The following is a 22,475-nucleotide window of genomic DNA, read 5'->3' as shown; positions in this document are numbered from 1 at the left end:
AGAGAATCAGGCTAACTCAGCAATGCCAGTATCTCAAGGGTGAAAGGTATTTGCTCACTGTACTGCCCACAGGGAGCAGACGTGGCCTCTGACTTCTGGGCTGTTATTTATTTAATGTTATTTAATATTTGCAATTTAATATTTACCTTTAAATTGAACCACTTTTTAAAGTTAGACTTACCCTAATAATATCTATAGTAGCAGGGTTTTATGAAGATGATAGCTAGCTAGCTAGCTAGATATAGATATACACACATATATCTACATAGTATCTATAATATATTCTAAAATATTGTATTATTAATTTTATATTATATATAACTGCATATCAAAATAAATATATAAACATTAAAATATGAAATATTCATCTGTAGACAGCCTAAAATCATTCTGCATACCACTAGTGGTATATGCTTGCCCTTTGGAAAATACTAGACTAAATGACTAAATGACTTTTATGACCCTTTTCAAGTTTAAGGTTCTCTGATTTCTGAAGAGAAGTTTGGTTTTGTGAGTATTTTGTGAACACCTGGAACACTTGCCCCTTTTCTCTCCTTTTTCCTAAATCATGGCCCTGCTCATATCGCACCTCCCCCATGAAGGTTTCTGTGCAGAAAAGAGATAACTTAGCAGGCCTGAGATCACCATCTTCAGAAAGACCTGCTTGCAAGGTTGGCCTCTGGCTGGCGTTTGGGAACTTGGATTTTCGGAATGTTCCCACCATTCCTAACTGTTAAGCCTGGCTTCCTATGCCTAAAATGGTGTACAAACAATGCAATTTATGGTGAACACCTGCTTCCATCTGGGGGTCTGAAATTATGGTATGTGCTAGGCAGAGGGTGTCTGCGTGACCATCCCCAGTAAAAACCCTGATCTCTGCATCTCTAATGAGCTTCCCTGGCAGATGACACTTCACATGTGTTGTCACAATTCCATGCTAGAGGAATTAAACATGCTCTGTGTGACTGCACTGGGAGAGGACTCTGGAAGCTCACTCCTGATTTCCTCCAGACCTTGCCTCATGTGTCTTTTCCCATTGCTGTTTTTTGCTTTGCATTCCTTTGCTGTAATGAATCTTAGTCCTGAGTGCAGCTATATGCTGAATCCTGAATCACTGAACCTGGAGGTAGTCTCGGAGACCCCACATACAGCTTCCTTCCATGACCATCCCACCCTCCGATTCTCTTCCTATTCTGAGCCCGTTGAGCAACTTAAATAGAATCATGCAACTCTCCCCTTTGTTTTGTCAGTTAATACATCGCTAGTAATACATGTTGTCTCTGTCCCATTCATTAATAAGCTCCTATAAAACCAGGGACCATTTCTTACATGACTTTGATTTGTATTTGTGTTTCTGATTAATAATGTCTTCTTTAGAGAAATTGTTCTAGGTTTCTTTTTTTAAAAGAATGCAAAACAAAATCAAATAAAAATTTTAGGTGCATTGGTTATTGTAAAAATAATTTAGAAAATACAGAGAAGCAAAAAAGAAAAAAATTAAAATCATCCAAGATTCCCTATCCATAAATAGCCATTTTAACCACTTGGTTATATATCCTTTTAGTGTCCTCACTATCCATAAAGGGCTTTTATGAGAATGGTATCATGATTTTTGTTAGTTATCTTTTTTTTTTACTAAATATTTCATGAGTATGTGTTCTTGTGATGATGTGTTTATTAACAATTTCATTTTCAACAGTTACGTAATAACTCATTGTGTCCCAAACTGGTGACTCTCAAGCAAAACACCACCTACAGACATGATTTTGTTTGGGGCAGCATAGTACTGACCTACCCAATATATATAAATAATATGTTAAAATCAGTTGCCAGTATCTGAATATTGGGAGACTTCACATAAAAAGTCTGTATTTTCTGCTATCCTTTAAAACATGACCTTTAAAACATTCCCATCAGGCCTTATGGATGGAGTAGGGTGGAAGCTGCCCTCTTTAGATGGAGCTTGTGCCCCAGCCTCCCCAAAACTGAAGCTGTGGGTCAGTTGCTATTTATCATGCTCTTAAACTGATTATCTTTGGCTACAGACAAGAAAGAAGAGAAATCTATCTTGTACTCATATGTCTATCAAAAGCTAGACCAAAAGGGACAAATAAAGAAGGTAGTTTTTTTCAACAAAATGGAAGAGAACATATTTCTACAGTCCCCAGACTGTGTGCCCAGGAACTCCAGGGTGCCACAGGGAACTCACAAAGACGCTGAAGGATATTTTTAATTATCAAGGAACACACCGTGATACCTAATCCTGCCAGATACTGTACAAATTACAGGCTTGTGGGAGTTCGTATGATATCGTCATACCTGCAAAAGAAAGTACCACACAAAAATCAATGTGGAACAGGAAATGAGGGTGGCGATATCCAACCTGATTCCAAGGTTTGACTAATTGAACAATGCCCAACAGGTGCATACATACTATTAGTAAATGATTATGATTATTTAAGAATAAAATATAAATATTATTTTTCTTTCAATTTATGTGTAATATTTTTTTCAAACAGCTACTAAGTTGTTAGGACTTAAATACTAACTAGTTTGCTTGGACCTACATACTTAAACCTAACTATGAGGCATTTATTTTGGCCTAGGGGTGCTGTAAAAAAATATTGCTGAGCTAAAGCTTGGGAATCTTTGGCATATTCCTTGTAGAATGAAAGATAATGCGCTGTGTGGTTTCACTCCTGCCTGACTGGTCTCAACCCACATGGCCACTATGTCACTAGAGCCTGTAACGCCTGTATTAGCTACGTCTAGTGTCCGTCTGCTATCCCTGAGACATTTATATTGCCCTTCACTATTTAATAAACAAAGAGAAGCTTCTTCATAGCTAATATTCCCATACATTCAAGATTATGTTCTTAGAATAAACTCCTAGAAAAAGAATTGCTGAGTCAGATTAACCACACTTTCAAGGCTTTTGAAAATTATTTCTGGATTGACTCAGTTTAATTTGAGAATCCCCAAGACAGAGAAAACTTCCTGACACACAAGTAGCACTGAATTTGTGGGAACTGAGTTCAATCAAATCAAATCACAACGAAGCAAATCCAATCAAACTGAATCTCTAAAAGCACAGGACTATGCTTTTACTTCTCTTTGCCTGAAGCTTCCTCTACCTGTGGTACAGGCTCTGGCCACAGCAGTCAACAGCCCTGGAACAGGAGAGCTCTTGCTGCAGAAAAGGAGTCTGTGGACAGATTCTTTTACAAAAGAACTTGTCTGAGTCCTGAAAAGCCAAAGAGCTTAAGAGTTAAGTCCGGCTTTGAAGCCAGACTGATTTTAAATCCCCCATTGACTAGTTGTTGACTTCGGGCATATTACTTAAACTTCTGTGACTCAGTTTCCTCATCTGTATAATGGGAATAATAATAGAACCTATCTCATGAGGTTGCGATGAAGATAAAAATAACACAATCTAGGTAAATGCTTTGTACATTGTCTGACATTTTAAGCTCTCAATGATAGCCATTAATTTTATTTGTTCTCCTGGATGCTGTTGGATGCCCTCAAAGCAAGATGCACCTGGATTTCCATTGCTTCCTATAGGCTCTCTGCTCTTGCTGTTGGTCAGAAACATAGGGAAGACACACCAGTCCATGTCCAGCCTTCTTATCCCAGGAACTAATACATTTCCTATCATGGTCCCTGGATCCTTTTGAGCCTCCCTGAACAGGAGGTACTTTCTAACCCCCTTCTGATTAGCATACTGGTCAGGAGGCCCAGGGATTCTTATCCTGGGTAGAGGCAGCTACCAGAGCAGCCAGTTCTTAGAGTAACAAAGCCAAGACTATTGCCACCTGAGCTAAGCAAATGGAAAACGAAAAGAAAAATCGCTATTGATTTTGCCTTAAGAAGCAGAAGGGTTTCTTTCTGGTCTTCATCATGTTTAGCGACCCATTGCTTTGAGCATTAGCGGGCTACGTCTCCACATGTAACATGTACTATCAGGTAGAATTTTCTCAGGGACATTTGAAGCCTGACTTTGTGTCCCTGAAATGCCCCATGCTTCCTGCTTCCAATCCCCTCCTAGTCTGTCTCATCCTGCAGCGATTTCTCTGAAGATACCCCTTGGGTATCTTCAGAGAGCTATGAAATGGGAAGCAAGCTGCTCTAGAATAAACTAAGCCAGCCAATGGGGATGGCCACAAGCCCCCCAGATACTTGAGTTTCACAGCCTATGCTGCACCTGATACAGCTCTTAGCTTGGAACCCAGGAACTGCATGATTCCCTGCCCTGTGCCTTGTGGGCTCCCTGATGACAGCTTCGATCCTCATTTTATTCACTTTTTAAATGGGGGTGATAATGTCTATGAGAGGATAAAATGGAGATAACCTCCACGAAAGTGCCCTGTTAAAATATATATGTAACTATGAGGAATTTTAATTAAGAAAAAAAGTTGAAGCCCACTGTGTATTGATTGATCAGGCCTATAGGAATACTTCTTGTAGAATAAGACTTTGGATACCAGAAGGGCTGCATAGCAGATGGATAACGAGAAAGTCTATGAGGGCCAGAGGGCCCTGGTGGAGATTGGCCTGGGGTGGACAGGCTAAGACTGAAAGATGGACAGGGTAGGTAGGAAAATGGATCCAAATGAGACTTTGTAAACCAGAAATTGGAGTCTTTTCTGACTGATCAATCATTCAAAATATTGTGATTGAGAACCTTCCAAGGGCTCAGCATGGTGCCAACTTGATTACAGCTGTCAGGGAACTCTATAATCTGTTTGCGGGAGGTGAAATTGTCAGAGTCAAAACAACCAGAGATGATCCAGGAGAGGTAGTGGATGCAGAGCCAGGGGTCCAAGGGTGCTCTCAGAAAGGAGGAAGCTGGCCTGAGGTTGCTCTCATCCTGGGCTCAGGGCTGGTGATGGGGTGAGAGGGTGGGGCTGAGGCTGCCACAGTGTCCCTATTAGCTTTTCCCAATAGCGTATCACCAAGATTTCCTTCAGTGATGGACAAGGTGTTGAGAGAAATGACCACAGGAAAAATGATTTTTGACAAGGAAAGATTTGTACAGGAAGGAAGTAAAGGGTTCACAAACTTTAGAGCCAGATGGAATCAGTTAACCCCAACCCAGGGCTCTCATTGCACACAAACTGGAGCTTTGATGGATGATGTCACTTAACCTGGAAGTGAAAAGCAGGTCTCCAGCCTCATCATTTGGCAACCTTTCTACTCCTTGATCATAACCTAAATGGAGCCAGGGCCTAAGACCCTGAGCTACTATGGGGACAGGCCTGGATGGCATGCTGGGGCATCTGCAGTGGGAATTGTAAATCCCTAGGCACCCAGACAAAGGTGAAAAGGGACCCCAGGGAGAGAAGAGAGAGTAACACTCTTGATCGGTCCTGTAATAGTGCCAAAGCTCTGCCTCACCCCCATCTTTCTTCCTACACAGCCAATTCCCTGTGCTACACAGCCAGGATTTGGGATATGTCTTGCACCTTGAGTGGAAGTAAAATGGACCAAGGGCTGGAAATACGACCACAAGTGGCTCCTTTACTATTCTCTAGATTGGAGCAGTTAGAGAAATAGGAACTGGGCTTCTGATCCATTGATGCTCTGCCCCCAGTGGATACCTGGAGCCAATAAACTCCTGTGCCTCAAATGAAGGGCTATGATTTGTGGCGCTTACAATTTATGCAAACAGTTGATATTCAGATGTGCCACAAGCATGGCAGGGCCAGAGCCAGCTGAGGTGTGGGAAGCATTTGAGAAGAAGGCTGGAGCAGCTGCCTTCCAAACTCCCGCACACCAGCTCTGCGTGGCCACAGCTCTGCCTTCCCCAGACAGGAGACAGCATGTTCCAGAGACACTTGTTAACATGAAAAGGGAGAGGGAGGTAAGCAGAGGGGAAGAGATCTGTTCCACCTTGCAGCTTTCCGTCTACAGCCCAATGGAGTGCGGGTCATTTGTTATGCCTAATGAGCTAGTGCCACCTTATGTGAGGCAAAAATGCCAGTGGGATGATTGGGCAGGTTGCTATGGGAGACCAGGGGACCTCCTTGAAATTTGTACAGCCTGGCAAAGGAGTTTTCACAAGAGGAAAGCTCATCTGTCTCCTTCCATCAGGGTAATAAGCCCTTGTGTCTGTGCTGAGTTTTATGTATTTCAAGGCTTTTTTGCATCTATTGTTATAATTGAGCTTCATAACCATCCAATACAGTAGGTGGGTCTATTGTTATTTTCCCTATTTATCAGGTGAAAAGACTTTGGCTCAGAGGAGTTAAAACAACTGTCCAAAGTCATGAAGGAGATAGATGGATATATCTCAGAACACTAGTTTCCAGATGTTTTTCCATATGTGTCTTTTTTTTAAAGAACACATCACCAGGGACTTCCCTGGTGGTCCAGTGGTTTAAGACTCCATGCTTCCACTGCAGGGGGCGCTGGTACGATCCCTAGTCAGGGAACTAAGATCCCACACCACATGCCACGTGTGGCATGGCTGAATAAATAAATACATCGATTATTAAAAAAAAAGAAGGACACATCACCAGACTGATGGCCATCAAGGGAGCTTGACCAGTTATGCCCAATCCCATAGCAAGATGGAAATGAACAATTTAAGGTGAATCAAGGGAAGTCCCACTTCATAGAGGACAAATCCATAGACCTCATTACCAAAGAGAAATTTAGATAGATATCTGCACTCAATGCAACTGGAAGAAATGACCAAGGAAAGCTGGGGTGGGAGTCTGTAGCTGAGCAGGGAAGGGTTCCTTGCCCTGGCCCTCGTACCTTTCTAGGCCAACCTGTCAGCACCGCCCCAGCCATACAGAAGCACAGCTGCTCCTTAAATCCATCAGACTCTTCCCATTTCTGTGCCTTCTTGCATCCTTTTCCTGAAACTTCATGTTCTAACATCAAAAAATCTTAAAGCCTGTAATGAATTCATTGCTCCCTCCTCTGAAATCACATTGAAATGCTGGGATGTTCCCCATCTATCTCTTCCACTAGACTGTGAGCTCTTTGAAGGTAGGAAATGTGATTTATTCATTACTCAATCCCCAGCATCTGCCAAGGGGCCTGACACTTATTAGGATCCTAGCAGATGTTTATTAATTGAATGGCTCCATCATCATCACCATCTTAATTTAAATCAAAATCATTCATTAAGCATCTCCCTTGAACTGGTCATTATGTAAGTGATGGGGTGTGTGATGTTATCTCCACACTCTAGGGCTTTGGCAAAGCAAAAAGAGCATGTGCACCGTATTGAATTCAAATAATTTAATTGACATAGGAGTCTGAATGGGGTGAAAATCTGAGCTGTTCAAGGATCTGAGGAGCCTTGAAGGAAGAAAAGGAGTTATGGGACAACCTAAGACTTGATTGAGGGCCCTTCCAGGATAAGTTCTACGGCAGCCGCAAGATCAACATGAGGCCAAGCCCAGGTGTCACCAAGCTGGGAGGTACAAAGGCAACACAGCGGCAGCAAAAGAAGAAAAGGAAGGACTATTCCTAAGGAACTGTCCACTTCTGCCATGGAGATATCAGAGGAGTGAGGACTAGAGTAATAGGGAAGGCTCCATGGAGGAGGTAACATGAGCTGGGCTTTAGAATTTATTTAGATAAACAAGATAGGTAGGCAGTCCTAGAATAAGGGACAACAGTGGGCCTAGAACCAGTAATTAATCAATATGGCTTGGAAAAAGCAACGAGTAGCTCTAAATCTATCCTCTACTGTAGGACAGATTCCACCGCAGGCAGAAAAGACATGAAGATATGATACCTTTCTTCGCACCAAGGCACTGTTTTGTTTTTTTTTTTTTAATATGAAGAACTGAAGAAAAAATAAGGCCTCCAGATGGATTTTAAACACAGTGAGGAATTGGGCGGTGTGATGGCAGATGGCTATTTCAGCTGCACATGGGTAAAAATAATTTCAACTCCCCAATACCCAGGACTGCTCCGAACTTGTGAAAACCTCTTCAGGAAAAGCCTCAGTGTGATGTGCAAAGCCCAGAGCTGCCGCAGATGGGGTCCAGGGCTCAGAGCTTCCCGACCATAAGAGACCTACCTCTTCTGGAACAGTAGCACCCAGACCACTTGAGGAGGCTCCCTGCTCCCCAGACTCTGCCAGGGCTGACCCTCCGTGTTAGCCCAGCCTGAAGCAAATTCTCAGGCGTTTCTTCCCCTGTGTTGGGAGAGAGGGAAGGGAGATGGGTCAACTTGCGGGCTAGGTGTGGGGCTGTGGGACGAAGACATCAGGAAGCAGAAACTATCTGAAGGGTATAGTGGTGCGTGTGTGCTCATTGTGGAGAAGATGGCCCTGGAGGAGGGCAGGGTGGTGACTTTGAAGGTTGGTACGTCTGGGTGTCTGACAGCTGTGGAGTTTGCCAGACTGGCTTTCCTGGGGCAGGCTGGGTTTACCCACATTTACTGCCATCTGCATTTCACCCCAGAGATGGAAGAGGAGCCCTATGTGGAAGCTCACTTTATCCATCACCTTCTGGAACACTGACCTTTTGTCACACTCTGCTGTAGAGGCTGCAGGAATGAGCTGCCTGCAGGAGCCAGCCAGGCCACCAGAGCACGATGAAGCAAGCATGCTAGGACTCCAGTGCCAAAGAGCAGACAGGCATAAGTAGGTAAAAAACAGGAAGGACATGTGTCTACATCCCCCAGGAGACTAAATTCCAGAGGAATCATGTAGAATAGGAATGACTGACAGAAGCTCTTGGCTAGTTGTTCTGTGGTCCAAGGTCCAGAAGGAGACCCTGAGGTGAGCTCTGACCCTAAACGGAGACAGTGCTTTCTGCCCTGGGTAATAGGTCGTGGTGATTAGGGACCACATTCATATATGATGTGTGCCATGGTTTCCTGGACAATATGGACTTGGCTGGGCAGTATGCTAGGGGCATATTAGCCAGAGGACACAAGTCACAATGACAGAAAGGCTGGGGGCACACTGTGACATCAGGGAAGACTGAGTTCTAGAAAGGACTCATTTACTTGTGGCCCATCCAGTTTGGCCTTCCTGTTTAATGGTGGGAGGATGAAGAGGACGGGGCCATGGGTTTATACACAGCAGTGACTCTCAGTGACAAACACAACAGGAAGGTCTCTCCAAGTGGACTCAAGGGACCCCAGGGTCAGGACCAACCCCAAGGAGAAACAAGTGAGGGGATCTGTCTCAGGGTCTGGCCTATGGACTGGACTGGGGCTCAGGGCTCAAGTCCAGCTGAAGAAAACTGAGAGTGTGCCTTTCTTCACATGCCACACCATTGAGGGCAAGGCAGAGAAGTATTAACAAAGGGTACTGTTGCTTTGTTGGTTCAAAAAGAGACTGAATGGCTCCTTGTGTTTACGTGTGCGAAGGATTCTGGGGACCTGAGGTGAGGGTTATGTCTACCATGCTGGCTCCCGTACAGCCAGGCTCCATGTCCAGCTCGTTCTTATCAGCCATGACATCCTGCTCTCCCTTCTCTTGCTCTCAGCAGCCTTGTCTGTCAGGTGGGGGTGGACTGAACACCGTCGAGAGGCTTCATGTGACCCCCTCTGCCCCTTGTCAATCTCATTTCTTCACTCTCTCCCCAAGGCTACTACGGACACTTCCCAGTGATGTCCTCTCTCCCTGCTTCCCCCAGGGTCAGGGTCAACCACCAAGAGGAGGCAATGCCTTCTGACCCCAAATGGCAGCTAGACATGATACTGGGAACAGAGGAGGTCATCGGGTGAATAAAGAGACACTCAGGTATTGTGGGTGGTGGGGTTGGCTGCCCCCTAAGTCCGAGTCAGGGTGGGCAGTGCTGAGGCTGCCTCACGTGGGAGTCAAGGACCTGTGAGGAGGCAGAGGCTGGGGCTCCCGGGCAGACTCTGTGGAGGAAGCAGCCCCTATGTGGCTGTGCACAAAGGGAGGCCTTCAGAGAGGTGGGTAAAGGGGAGTACAGTCACAGACTTGGCATTTTTCTCAAGGGCCCCTGGCAGTGCAGTAAGTATTATTGCATAGCATTCTTAAAAGGGCTTGGAGTTAATTTGCATCTGATATCCCATTTCATAATAAAATCAAACACTTAGATTTTGAGATTTTCAAGACAAATCCTTTCATCTTGTAGATTTAAAAACAAGACCCAGAAAAGTGAAATAATTTGTTTGTGGCAGATCCGTGACCTTTACAGGGCTCCCAATACCAGACTCTGGTCCATATATGTCCATCATCATTAGGCCAGCCTTGTCTTGAGCTTGAAAGGTACAGCAGACAGAGGAGAGTGAAATGGACCTTAGCAAACCCTGTGTGACTGTCAGATGGGAGAGGCAAGGGCATCCTCTCCACTTACGGACCAGGCGAGTAACTCCCGCTGCCCTTACCACAAAGTGGGCACCAAGCGTGGCTGGCTTTTCCATCCCCCAGGCTTCTCTCCTCTCCTCATGTGCGTGGTTTTCCCTCCTCCTTTCTTAGTCCCCCAGTGCCCTGGAGCTGGGTCCTCACTCATAGAGTACGGATCGCCTAAGTACACACTGTTTGCCTATCACACACTAAGGATTAAGCAGTGGACACCCCAGACAAAGGTCCTGCTCTCAAGGAGCTGGTAGTCTGGTGGGGAGATATGGTCAAACACAAATAAATATGAAGTCAGGGGGTGCTGGGTGCTGTCGAGGAAGTAAAACAAGGAAGAGGGGTCAGGAGAGCTGGTGGTGGTGGGAGCTGTGTTAGACGAGGTGCGAGGGAAGGCGGCTCCAGTGAGGGGTGACAGCAACCTGGAGCGGGGAGGGAGACCAGCCACTGGAACACCTGGGACAGGTGCACTTATGGGCAGAGGATAGCAGCAAGTGAGAAGGATGTGGGTGGTAGCTGGGCCTACATGTTTGAGGAGAAGCTGGGGGCTGGGGTTGGGGGCTGGGTCTTGGGCTGGGTTGAAGAGAGCAAAGGGGAGAATAATAACAGATGAGGCCAGAGCAGGAGGCCATGGCAAGGCTTTGACCTGGAGCAAGATGGCAGCCATGGGAGGGTTTAAGCTGAGGAGGCTCTGACATCGTAAGAGCACCACCTGGCTGCAGCGTGGGGGAAGGGACGTGAGGGAGAAGCATGCTCAGGTAACAGTAGTAATCAAGGTGAGATGTGATGGGACCTGGATCAGTAATAGGGTAGACAGGGGCTCCCAAACTTCCCAGCTCAAAGACCCCATTTTTGCGTTAAATAACCTCCCAGCATGATAACAGTTACCATTTTTCTTTTTTTTTTTGGAGGTATATGGGCCTCTCACTGTTGTGGCCTCTCCCGTTGCGGAGCACAGGCTCCGGACGCACAGGCTCAGTGGCCATGGCTCACGGGCCCAGCCGCTCCGCGGCATGTGGGATCCTCCCGGACCAAGGCACGAACCCGTGTCCCCTGCACCGGCAGGCAGACTCTCAACCACTGCGCCACCAGGGAAGTCCAACAGTTACCATTTTGATATCTGTTGATCGGGCAAACACTTAAGGTCCACATTTCCAAATTAATATTCACATTTCAGCAGCATTTACATACATCTGAGAGAGCCCTAGCAGATGCCTGTGAGTTGCACTGTTTATTAGGTCTGCAGACTATTCAATGAGTAGATGATTTCAGACCTCCTCCCCACTTTGTGACCCCAACATTGAGCACTGAAACTTCACTCTCTCACCTTTCCCGTTGCACTGGCCAGCCTAAGCCCTGCTTCCTCAGGCCTCTGATAGAAGGCTTCAATAAGCTTATGTGGGCCAGGGTGGTAATAGCAATGATAACTGAGCAGGGATTCATGACTTGGAATTGATCCACAGCTGGGATTCGAAAGATCCAAAAACAGCCCAAAACTGTAAGCAAAATATCAGTGAGTGTGTACTATTTAAAGTCAGCTTCCATTCACTTCTCAATGGTCCTTTACTAAGAAAAAGAAGCGGGGAGGGGTAAGAACCACAAGGTAAATCAGTTATTCTTCCCAGATACTATATATGCTTTAACAGGGACTTTCAATGCTTAACCCCTAATCATGAGCACCAGATAGCGGAGGACAGACATTTTATAACCATACCCAGAAAGACCCACACAAGGTATAGATAAAAACGTAGTATCTCTGATTCCAGAAAGACAACTTTCTTTCTCTCCTAAAGTCGACCTTGAACCCTGCCTCTAACATGCTTAATAACAATGTAGGAGATGAAAAAAGGCCATAGGAGTGTTCCCATATGAGAAACAATAGAAAGGCAAGATCATTCAGAAGGAACTCAAGTATTTGGAGCAATAAATAAATAAATATTCCATCCAAAGCCTGTATGCTCCCTTTGGATAAATTATGCTTGATTTGAAGATCGAGAGCATTACAATGCCCTGCTTCACCAAGGTGTTATGAAAGCTGAAGCTTGTGGTTTGGTAGAAGAATTTGCAGGGTGTAACTATGCACCCCTTCAACATCCCCACTGCCTTCCACGTGATGTGAAACAATGTGTCACAGTCCTATACAGTCAAAGCAGTAATTTACAAGAGTCAGCGATTCCACAGGGCAGGTAGGCCATATTTCAAAATGGGAAAGGGAGCTGTGGGGAAGGAGTGGGGGACCAGCAGATCAATTTACAAAGATCCTGTTTCTCTGCCACTCTCTTGACCTTTCAGGCAAGACCTAATGCCAATTAGCTCAGTTATAAAGTCCATAATTCTTGTGGGGAAGGCTGTGTGTAGCACATGATCATTTTACAACGTTTGCCCTAATTTGCAGCCCCCAAACATGGACTCCTGGGGCTGCAAGGTGGGGGTGGGGGCAGTGTGTTGGCAAGCGATGGGAGCAGCTGGAAGGGATCACAGAGCACAATTACTGTCTGCGCATGGCCACATCTGGAAAACAGCTCCGTGCTGGCTTTAAAACGCTATTAATGAAGAATGGAACTTTGTGCTGGGAAGGATGGGGTGGGGGGGGGGGGATAGGAGGAAATAACGGGGTCGCCCTTCTACCCACCTTGGTGGGGATGAAAAAACAACAAAGGAAACAGCAGGCAGGGTATAAGACCAAATCCAAGGAGGAGTGGGTGTTGACAAGAAAGGGGAGGCAGAGAGATGCTGTGACTTTAGGGAGAGGTCTCTAATCCTTCTCATTTTTGCCAACTTCAAAGCTGGGTATGCACACAGGACCAGCCCTTTCTGCATTGACTGAGCAGACATTTGTATATGGTGTGAGATTTTAGTGGCACCTGGAAGATTCCCAACTAAAAGAATGTACCCCACCAGTACCAAGTTCTACCACTAAACATTCAGTCCTGTGTTCAAGGGGTCCCCTCTCCTGACATAGATTTGAAAATGCAGATGCACCAGCTACCTTTAGGATCCCAGGCACATAGTATTTGCTCAATAAATATTTGTTGACTAGAACTGAATGAATGGGCTGAATAAGTCATTTTGTGACTATGACCAAATTAATTCATATCTCTGGTTTCTCAGCTATAAGGGTTACACTAGACCAGTGATTGTCAATGTGAGGGCAGAGGGAAAGGGCAGCAGGTCTTTCCAAGGGGGTAAATCAAATTCCATGGGGAGGGGAGAAGGTAGCATTTGTGGTTTGAGAAAGACCATTCAATAGCATAATGTAGTTTTAGTTTGGAAAACTGAAGAATCTGCTCCTAATATTGATACAAGAGACTTCCTTAATATAATCCACAGAAATAAATGCTCAACCAAATCTTCCTGGCTGGTGAGGATTCATAAACTGACCTTAGAATTCAAAATGGACACTTTCCATCCCAGCAAAAATCAGAGCATCTCTAGATCTCCCAAGGAAGCAGGGGGATTTATATTATCATGGATCAAAAAAAGGCTGAGGGCTTCCCTGGTGGCGCAGTGGTTGAGAGTCCGCCTACCGATGCAGGGGACATGGGTTCGTGCCCCGGTCCGGGAAGATCCCACATGCCGCCGAGCGGCTGGGCCCGTGAGCCATAGGCCACTGAGCCTGTGCGTCCGGAGCCTGTGCTCCTCAACGGGAGAGGCCACAACAGTGAGAGGCCCACGTACCGCAAAAAAAAAAAAAAAAAAAAAAAAGGCTGAGAAACTCTGAGTAGAGGGATTTGAAGCTCCCAACTCCAGTCTTTTCCACTGGGCTGTTTCATGCTCCCACACTAAGACAGATCAGCTTCTCAGGTTCCCAGAGACTAAGGTAAACTTAAAGGGACAGGGCTTCCCTGGTGGCTCAGTGGTTAAGAATCTGCCTGTCAATGCAAGGGACACAGGTTCGAGCCCTGGCCCGGGAAGATCCCACATGCCGCGGAGCAGCTAGACCCCGCGATCCACAACTACTGAGCCCGTGTGCCACGACTACTGAAGCCTGCGCACCTAGAGCCCGTGCTCCGCAACAACAGAAGCAACGACAATGAGAAGCCCGCGCACCGCAACGAAGAGTAGCCCCTGCTCACCGCAACTAGAGAAAGCCTGCGCACAGCAATGAAGACCCAACACAGCCATAAATAAATAAATTTATTTTTTTTAAAAAAAAATTAAAGGGAGGGCTTCCCTGGTGGCACAGTGGTTGAGAGTCCGCCTGACGATGCAGGGAACGCGGGTTCGTGCCCCGGTCCAGGAGGACCCCACGTGCCGCGGAGCGGCTGGGCCTGTGGGCCATGGCCGCTGGGCCTGCGCGTCCGGAGCCTGTGCTCCGCAACGGGAGAGGCCACAGCAGTGAGAGGCCCACGTACCGCAAAAAAAAATAAAATAAAATAAAAATAAAAACTTAAAGGATAGTAAGAACACATTGCAAAGAGAATAGGGAGTCAGGGAGATATAATCAAACTTCACCTTCCTGGCCTTTGTGTCTGTTTCTCTGCCTGCCCGACACTGCATCTTTGATATTGCACAGGGGTGTGGAGGGCATGGCCCCGAACTTAGCATACGTTTCAGTGTTTGCCTGAAAACCCCGGAGGCCAGACCATAGACCTGTAGAGGTGAAAGGAAGCCTATCCACCCCTACCCGTGAGACAGAAATTCCCCATCAGTGTCCGTACAAGGCACTCTACACCCTCTCATTAGATACCTCCAGTAAAACATAGAAACTAAGACCTTCAAGCAGCCTTGGGCTCAAGTCCTACCTCAGCCATCTACCAGAGAAGTGACCAGAGAAGGCCAATTTACTTAACCTTTCTATGTCTTGGTTTCCTTCTCTATAAAGTGAAGATAGTAGTACTCCCCATCATGGGATTATCATGGGGATTAAATGAGATAATATGTGTTGTGTGCTTTCCCTGCTGTTTGGAATTCTACATTATATGCAATCTGTGTGTGGTCACATTCAGGATGAGTTGAGCGTGCGTGCTGAAAATGACGTAGGCAGTTATTTCTGCTTAGAATCGACCCCTCACATTTAACACCCATAGAGGGCGATGTTTGTGTCACTTTCCCACTCCTGAGAGCACACGCTCCTACATGCTTTTACCAATAATAAGTATAAAAAGTTTATACACATAAGAATTCTTTAAAATACTCTTACCGAAGAAAGCATTCCCCACATGTTCCAAATAAGCCCAAAATGACATATCTGCAGACCTGAGCGCAGCCAGCTTTCTGCTATAATGAAATATAGCATCAGGTCCCACCCATGATAAGTTTTAAGAAAAGAGCAGACAATACTAGTTCAGACAGCACCTTCGCTGGTAGTTCAGTTCTTGTTGGGAAACCTGCATGCTCTAAATGCCTACTTCTGCCCCCGTGGGAGTACTACCCGCAAAAGGTGAAGCTCTCACCCAGATGACAGTTCACTAGATATGCGACAACCACAGTGCTGTGCTCTCCATCTCTCACCCCCATCATCATTTCCCCATGCCTCCCATTTCCCTTCCCTAACAGTTCCTGCCACCTCGATCTGTATGTTCCCTGTGCCAGTGTCTCTCTTAAAAAGGGTCTCTCTTAAAAAGGGGGTGTACACTCAGGCAGGCTGCGAGCCCTGCTAACATGTCTAAGTTTGCATTTACTTTCCTGCCAGCCCTGTCATGCCACAGCTTCAGGGACTAAAGCTGTGCACACCTAACTTCCTAAGGAAAAGATATTTGGAAACAGCCTGGAGCAGTTGGGTTTGATTCACAGTCTCCTGTTGTCCCCCCAAAATGTTCCCAACACTGTTTCTTTCAGGGTCCCAATTCCCAGCGTCTCTGGACTTGAATTATGGCCATGAGAAGTTCTTGCCTTCATAAGATATGTCAGAGGCCCCACTTATTGGGTCTGGGGTCTGTGGGTAAGCATCACCCCAGTGTGGCTTCCTCTCCTACTTTTGCCTGTTTTGTCTGGCGAGCTTTCTCTCTTTGAAGCACTAGGAGCCCAGCCACACTTTCTTGTCCACTTACTCTTGCCTAGAGACTATTCACACTCCTAAAGCAGGTAAGGCACATAGGTGAGACTATCCCTAGACCCACATGGGTATGGACCTATGAGGATGCCCTCTTCCCAACTCCCAGTGGGCTGTAAGAGTGAATTCAGCCTGTGTCTGACGATTTGGGTATTTCCAAGAGTGACACAGCCATAAACCAATCTGATTGTCCCTGGCCCAGCACAAGGTGAGCACTCAGAAACATTTCAGGTACAAACACTTTGTCAGTATGGATAAGTCCCAATCCTGGCCCACCATCTACCTTTTTGACCCATCTCCCACAATCCTTTCCACCCACTCTGTTAGTTCACTTTTCCCAGCAGTCTTTGCCCTTTCGCTTCCATATCTCTCTTTCTCTCTCCTTCACCAGTCCAAAGCCTGCCTCAAGGCTCAGTCCAAGCACCACCCCCTCTGTGAATCCCAGGACCCCACCTGGAAGAGAGCTCACCTCCTTGAATAGCCATGCCTTGTGTCACTAGGATGACCTTGCCATGGATGGGAATCTGGTTTACTCGACCCCACTCCAGTGGAACTGCAAGACCTCGAGTATCAGGCACAATACAGAGAAGGTGGAAACGAGAAAGGAATGGTGCTGAGGAAGACAGCCTCTGGGCAACCACCTTGGGCGTGAGCTTGTTTCTCAGAAGCCAGAGGAAGTGGTTAGGAATTGAAGGGGTGTAGAGTAGAGAAAAAGCTACAAAGGCAGCGTCACCATGGCAGGATCACAGAGGTGCTGCATGTTATGTAGGGAACAGTAATGAGTCTAGCCTCACTGGGATAGGGGGACGGGGTATATGGAGGTGGGAGCTGAAGCCAGGTGATGGTCACGTGTTAATGCTTGCACCTTGGAGAGCATGAAAAGTTCTAATTCCCAACAAGTGTCCTTTTGGTCACAGACACCAAGGGACAAGGTGTTAGTTGGTCACTAAGGACTCTATCTTCCCAACAAGTCATCAAATATTTTTGGTTTCCCTATGTGCCCAGCACTGTCCTAGGTGGATTAAAGGACACACTGAATTATAAACTAAAATAATCAGTGTCTTCAGAGAAATTAACAGTGTAAAAGAAAAGGTGAGACACTGTGAAACAGCCACGATGCTAGTCAAGGAATACTGAGTCAGGCGGAGGTGGAGGCACTGAGCATTCCGGAGCTTGGGAATGGGACAGTAGAGTGGTGGAGAGCAAAAGGGGCAGGTGAAGTTGAACCCCTTAACCCAGTGGCAAGAAGATGGGGTTTGGGTGGGGCTCTGATGATGGAACAGAGCGGGCAAGAAAGAGAGAAACAAGAAGGTGTGTTAGGGCTTCCCCGGTGGAGCAGTGGTTGAGAGTCTGCCTGCCGATGCAGAGGACACGGGTTCGTGCCCCTGTCCGGGAAGATCCCACATGCCGCGGAGCAGCTGGGCGCATGAGCCATGGCCACTGAGCCTGCGTGTCCGGAGCCTGTGCTCCACAACGGGAGAGGCCACAACAGTGAGAGGCCCGCATACCGCCAAAAAAAAAAAAAAAAAAAAGAAGGTGTGTTAAAGTGGGCTGGGTTGCTCAGCTCAGCTCCACTCAGCAGAGGGCAGGTCTGTGCAGGGCGGCCAAAGTGGGAGGAAACACCAAAAACACCTTCTGGCCGGTTTGTGGAAGGTTCCAGGGTCTAATTAAGAGGTTCAGATTTTCTTTCCCAAGGAACTAGGAAGTTGGGCATCCCAGATACATGAAGCCCTGTGGTATAAAATGTGTCTGGTCCTTACATTCTCCTCCCAGGTATTTCTATCCTGGATTTGATTCTGGGTCTTCCCTAATTAACTTTATGATTGCTGGTCATCTTCTAAACGTGTGGTCTTAGTGCTCTGTGTGCCATTTGACCAGATTACTAAACCCCAAGGGGCTGCTCTGTTTCCCATGTCCTCTGTGCAGTTGACTCAGTCCTGAGCTCTGATGGGGGTGCTTGAACCATCAGTGTCTATAGAGTCTTCCTCTGCCTGCATATCCCCACCCTGGGTCTCTAGACCAACTGTGAGCCGTGCCCCTCCAAGGTCTTTCACTCACTTGTCATTCGCCTATTCATTCAGACTGGCCTGCGTTGGTCTGGCATCCATCATGTTGTCACACTGATGGCATGCATTTGTATAGCACTTGGGGTCGATAAACACTTTCACATATTTTACTCGTTTACATCTCAGCAGCCCAGCAGAGTTGTATCATGCCTTTTCTAAAAATAAGAAACCTGAGTCTCAGGGAGGCTAAATGGCTTTGTCCAAAAAATAAAAGGTCAAAAAAATCTGTAACTTCCCATTGCTACCCCACAGATGAGGACGCCATCCCCGCTGCCAGGACTTCCTCTCCACCCTGGTCTCCCCCCTCCCCCCACCTGCCTCTCTACCTTTAAACCCCTGGGGCTTAGCGCAGTTCCCTCTCCTTCCCAACCACGGCCTCCCATCCTCTCTCCTGAGTCTTCCCCTCTCCTGGGACTGGCTGACGCCTAGGGTGCTGATTCCTGATGTCTCCTCCCCTTCCCAGCTGCCTCTGAAAGAAACAACACCCCTGCCTTCTATGGGATCTGATCCAATGTCCCTCCGGAGGAGCCAGTGTTAAGAAACCCTGGCTGGAGATAACCTTGATCTTCTCTGAAATGAGAACGAACCTCAGCCTCAGCCTCAGGTTCGGAACCCTTGTCCCTAAATCTCCTCGTAGGGCCTTCCATGCTCCGCTCTCTCTTCCAGTCCTGCTTTCCCCACCCCTCTCCAGGAAGGATCTCTTTTACGCCGACTCTGGAAATTCTGAACAATGTGGAGTAGGCCCATCAGACTTGCAGAGGACGCCGGATTAGGCTCTGGTATTCTCGTCCCTTTGCTCAGCACAGAACCAGTCAACTTAGGTCCTTCCCTGACAGAGCGATACAAAGATAAGGCATCAGCCCTGTCACCAAGACAGAAGCGACAGCACAGAGCAGTTTGTGGTTAAAGCCAAACAGGCAGTGCAGATAGGAGTTCTGAGGACTGGAGGGGAAGGGGAAAGGTGGAACGTGGAGTCACGGGCAGGGCCTGGGCCAGGCAGAAGACGTTTTTGGTTCAGAGCACTGCAGGGGGACATCCGGATGGCGAGCAGGTCAGGAACGAGTGAGGTATGTTTTGGGTTCAGTGAGGAAGCCAGGCAAGATGAAAAAAGGGTGGAGGGCCTCTCTGGGGGCCTAGCTAGCAACTGGAGACTTCACCCTCATCTTGCAGGCCGCCAAGGTCCCCGGAGTTTGCTCAGTGGTCATCTTCCCTCCCTCTTCCTGTTCCCTGCAGCCCAGCAGAGTCTGGGGAAGCTCCCTTGGGAGGTCACAGCAAAGTCAATGGCTGGTTTGCTGCCAACCCAGCCCAGGTGTTTCAGGGCCAAGACAAGAAGTGGTATCTGTCACTGTAGCCCACATGCCCCAGCCAGACTGAGGTCACGTAGCTGCAACTCACTGCTGAGGAGGCTGGGAAATGGGGTCCGGGACTGGGCTGGGAAGAGGGGCAGCCCACTGAGAGGACACCTCTCCAGTCTCTACCTCACAGACAGCATGTACTCACCAAGCCAAACTAGCAAATGTTAACATTCTCTTATTTGCTTCAGATTTTTATAATGAGAAGAAAAAATATCTAGAAGGAATTAAACAGTCTGGGGTCCCATTCCCCATTCTCTCCCTTCCCTCTGCAGAGGCAAGCCCTACCAAGATTTACATGTATTTCTTTCTCATCTCTGTGTTCATACATGGATATATTCACATGGATCCATAAAACGCTGTGTAGTATTGGTTTATGTGGCATTCAATCTACATAAATTGTATCTTAACCAACATATTGTTCTACAATTTGCCTATTTCACTCAACATTTCTGTTCTGGGAATCTATATGTATTGATAACTCAACTCCATATTCTTTATTTTAATTGCTTTAGAGCATGTTATCATATACCATATTCTTCTTATCTGTTCCCCATTGATGGACATTTTACTCAGATATTTTTTAATTTTTTTGTTATTTATTATTATATTTTTTATTTTTTCTATGCAAACAATGTTGCATTGAAATCCTATTTCCAGAGGCACACAGTTCACTATCCTGTTGTAGAGAAAATTCCAGTCCAAATGCAATTATTAAGCCTCTATCCCACGCAAAACACCAAACTAAATACGAAGGATGCACCCAGAAGAGTTCCCGCCTTGGAGGAGCTTACAGTCTGGATGTAGGGATAAGCCTGTTAGAAGCCTGTGTATTAAAAACTCTAGGATGGACGCAGACAGCCCATGTGCAATTAAGAGATAATGCAAAGTTGACTCAATAGAGAGGAGCTGAAGGCGGTGAGATTAAGTGGAAAATCTACATGGAGATAGATTTTATCAAGAAAGCTTTCTTAAAAGAACTTGATCTTGATCAGGGCCTCAGAGAAAATATAAGATTGAAGTGCTCAGGGCTAAGTGCTCATGAACAAGAGAGCGGGGATTCCTGGCAAGGGCACCTTAGGAGCAAGTGCCCTGGGGCAGCACTAAGTGTGGAATGTGAGATGTCTGGTTTGGCTGGAACGCCTGGCGGAGATGAGCGGGAGCCGGTCTCTCATTTTCAAAGTTGAGCTCAGGCCCACATGCGGGATGGTGTCCACGTGGCCTGTTGCCCAGGGCAGCCAGCCCGGGTGGTATTTTTCCATTACCCTGAGCAGGGAAGAATTTCAGTCACTTGTTGATAGCAATGTGACCATTCAAGGAGAAAACAATTAGGGATGCTGACCTCTGGGCCCTCGAGCGGAGGGAGGGAAGGAAAAAATTTTCCCCAGAGGGAAGGGGCCCGGGTGGGAAACATCCAAGAGGGTAATTGGTAAATATTATTGTTTCATACCATGTTTGCCTGCTCTGCTCAGGACCCTCTGCAAGTGGTGAGTTTAAGTCACAGTCTGACTTTGGCAGGTTTAATTGAGTCGCCACTGAAAAAGAAATTAACCCTGTGCTATTAATTTTTATAGTTCCTTGGGGCTTTTAAAAAGTGTTTGGATTTTCTAGGTCTTTGAAAATGAAAACATTAAATTTTATTAAAAAGAAACACAGTGGGGCTGGCAGGGCCCAGCCAGGCCCTGGCGAGACTGTTGGTGGAAAGGTTTGGGCCCTTACAGGCAGCGTAACAAAACTTTTGTCCCTTTTAGAATTAGAGTTAGACGGTCTTCAAGGGTGTGTGATGTCAGCCAGGCCCGTGTTCCCCACTGGCTCACCGTGGGTGCCCTTGTCAGTGCCACCCAGACCCTGTCCCACATCCAGACCTCCTGCTGGCAGCCACAGGCCTAGGAACAGCTGTGAGAGGGAGATCCTATCTGGGGCCAAGGGGTACATAGGGCAGACCCAGCTTGGGGGGGATCAGAAAATTTTACAATTTGGGGGACCCTCTTGAAGAAAAAGATTTCAAAATTCCAAATACAAATTATGTTTGAAGGTGAGATTATATTTATAAAGAGAAAAAGCAGTCACAACAAATTACAAATTTTAAAAAGCTGACAAATTCCAGGCATCACAAAATCTAAAATAACTGTCTGACACTCATGTGTAATACTTTTCTTCCTACTTTTTTTTTAGCGACAAACTCTTTGATCATCTTTAAATGAGTATCATTTTTCAATCTCATTTTTATAGATAGAATACAAAGATAATTCAGTCTCTCCTCTAACAAGTTGATCCAATTTTGTATTTTATTATTCACGGTTTGAAAAGGTTTCTTTCAGTCTCACAATTTGTCACTGGTAATGCCATGTGAATTTCCAGAATTGTTATCAACTTTGGAAAAACCTCTGTCAAGTATCTTTCATGCATGAACTATGAGATTTCAGGGCATTTCAACTTCTCTTTTTCAGCAACAAATCTAAGATACTCTGTGAATTTATGAAACTTACTACCAGATTGTCATCCAAGTCCTCATTGTAGTGGCCTATAATGAGTTTTATGTTATCTCCGTCAATGTCAGTATTTCCTGTCAAATCAGCAAGACATTGAAACATGAGGATTCTGATAAATTCTATGTCTGTAATTCCCATCAAAAAAGAAACAAAATGAATGGTGCATTTATGATTATATTACTTTGCATGATCAAATACATTCCTGACAAAAGAGAGCTTTCATTTTGAGGAGGCAGTGATGGGAACAGAATCCTCTGCTCACAGACC

This window comes from Lipotes vexillifer, unplaced genomic scaffold, assembly GCF_000442215.2.
Source record: "Lipotes vexillifer unplaced genomic scaffold, Lipotes_vexillifer_v1.1 scaffold36, whole genome shotgun sequence".
NCBI classification, from domain to species: domain Eukaryota; kingdom Metazoa; phylum Chordata; class Mammalia; order Artiodactyla; family Lipotidae; genus Lipotes; species Lipotes vexillifer.
The sequence above is the reverse complement of the archived record's forward strand: the minus strand, read 5'-3'. Positions refer to the sequence as shown.